General features: G+C 38.1%; 1 non-coding gene across 1 annotated transcript; it reads left to right on the top strand.

Moving 5' to 3' along the window:
* The first annotated feature begins 609 nt into the window (after window positions 1-609).
* Window positions 610-746, top strand: LOC111757853 (small nucleolar RNA SNORA2/SNORA34 family). The gene has a single exon (XR_002792114.1). It is a non-coding gene; the product is annotated as a small nucleolar RNA SNORA2/SNORA34 family (small nucleolar RNA).
* Window positions 747-2,570: the final 1,824 nt, after the last annotated feature.

Genomic DNA, 2,570 nt, shown 5'->3' with positions numbered 1-2,570 from the left:
CAGAAATGTGGTCTTTCCTTATTTCTGCTATTGTAAGACTTGTACACAATAGAAATTTGATGATATATGAGCCAAAATTAAATAAGTAAACATACATAAGAACACTTTAGGTCCATAGAAGAGTATAGCTTGGGCTGCTAATATCTTTTCTAGGATTTCTGGGAAAAAATAGTGATAATTTACCATATGGCGATGTGAGTGTCGTAAATGTCATGTTTCCCTTTTTGTATTATATATTGATTGGAAAGCTTGGCTTCAAATTTTGTCCAAGTACATTGTACGTTATGGGAAAAATTTGTTTAACCCTCTCAGCTTCTTTCCAGAAGCAGGTAACAAGTATCTGGTGAGATGTTTATCATAATTTTCTAGCAGCTCAATGATTATCAACTCCAACTCTCGCTGTTTAAAAAACTTGCTGTTTAAATATTAACCTCATTTGAAGATGAGAAAACAGAGTGTTCATATAATTTAGTCAAAGTCACAAGACTTCATGCTGATTTAGATAAAGGAACTGAAGGTCAGAGAGGATAAATAACTATTTCAAATTTGCTCAGCTGATTAGTGACTATAGTAGTCTCCCATGGCTGCCATTAAAATTATCACAAACTTCTGTCCCTGAGTCAAGGCCAGCAGCTTCCTAACACTGTTGGTTTCAAGCAGGAGCCTAAAGAGATGTCTTTCTATGCTCTGTTGACCATTTTAGAACTTGGGCAGTGAAATGGTCAATTCATTAGAAAGAAACAGCTTGAAGGACCCCCCCCCCATGAGTGGCTGTGAGTGTGGCAAGCTGTGGTAGCCCAGGACAGGGGCCACCAGCGTTTACTGGGACCCGCACCATGCTAGGGCCTGGAGCCCTGAGAAACCAATCAATCCCTCCCTCTTCTGGTGAGCAGCTGTGAGCATGGCAGGCTACGGCGGTCCAGGACAGGAGTCTCTGGCGTTTACTGGGACCTGGAGTGCTGGGAAATCAGGCAACTCCTCCCCCTACTTATTTTGTTTTGTTGAACTTCAATATACATGAAAGTATGGACAGCTATTTTGAAGGGAATGAGAGACTCTACGACAGCCACTAGTGACTTCCCTATTGTCTGATTTTGAAGACCAAAAATGCCTTCCTCATTCAGTTTGGATCAGTTTTATATTATGTTGTTTTGTATGAATTCTCTGTATGTGAAGACATGGATCACTATTTGGAAGAAAATAAGAGACAATATGATAGACCCTGAAGATCTCGGGTCATCTAGCTTTGAAATTTATATCTCTTACATTACTTTCCTATGTCCTATTTTGTTGTGTTTAATCTTACCCCCTTAAAATAAAAATTAAAAAAAGAAAAATTATCACAAATTTGGTGCCTTAAAGCAACAAAATGTTATTTTTTCTAAGTTCTGGAAACTAGATATTCAAAAACAAGATGTTGGTCATGCAGTGGTTACTCTGAACACTTGAGAGAAAAATTGTTCCTTGACTCCTCTAACTCCTGATGGCTCCGGGTAATGATTTGCCTTTATTGGTGAGTAGTTGCATCACTATAATATATGCTTTAATCTGCATAAGATTGTCTTCCCTCTGTTCATCTCTTTACCTCTATTTTCTGGTAAGAATACCAATCAATCATTTGACCTACCCAAACCCACTATAACCTTATTTTAATTTAACTAATTATGTCTGTAGACACTGTATTTCCTTATAAGATCAAATGATGAGGTGTTGATAGATATGAAATTTTGGGACAAAATATTCGACCCACTACAGTTATTGAACTAGAACTATAAGAACAGACACAGTGTTTCTTATGTTATATCAAACTCAGTATTTCTGCAGATTCTCTGCCTTAGTGATGTTTCCCATAATGCCTCATGATGTACTTGGTCCTCTCTTTGGGAAAGATGATACTGGAGTTCTCCAAAGTTAATTTAACTACTTCTATTAAAATGAACTAGTGACCGATTAGTAAGAAATAATTAACAGTCAATTCAAATAAGAAATAATTAATATATATAGATTGGAAAAAGAACTATAGCCAGGCATGGTAGTACACACCTACAATTCCAGAACTCACGAGATGGCAGCAGGGGGATACCTGCAAGTTGGAGGTCAGCCTGGGCTACATGATAGGACCCTGTCTCAAAATGGAAGGAAAGAAGGAGATATATAGGTAGGTAGATAACAAAATGAGAAGTCAAATATTCAGAGAATAGGAATGAATTATATTGAGATGACTCAACATGAAGTGTCTCATCTTCAAATCTCACCTGCCTCCATTCCCACACTCTTTTCCCTTCTCCAGCTCCCAAAGCCCAGGCTGAAAAGAGCACTTACCTTGCAAAGCACCTCCATACTTGCAAGGCTGGAGTAAAGCTGTTTCCCAACTGCTTGTTTGATGTTAGCATTATTCAGAATTATAAGTCATCCAACATGATATTTTAATAAGCCTCTGCCTGCTCTAGTTAAGTCAGTTGATGCTGGGTTAATAAATCGCAGCAATAGAAAGAGACTGTACTTAGAACAGCAGCTATTTCTGTAACTCTGTGGCATGGAAAAGACACATCCTCAATTACCCTGCTTGC

The sequence above is a fragment of the Cavia porcellus genome, unplaced genomic scaffold (genome assembly GCF_034190915.1).
Source record: "Cavia porcellus strain 051 isolate PalLab524CR breed Dunkin Hartley unplaced genomic scaffold, mCavPor4.1 scaffold_19, whole genome shotgun sequence".
NCBI classification, from domain to species: Eukaryota; Metazoa; Chordata; class Mammalia; order Rodentia; family Caviidae; genus Cavia; species Cavia porcellus.
Note: the sequence above shows the minus strand (reverse complement) of the source record. Positions and strands in the feature narration are given on the sequence as shown.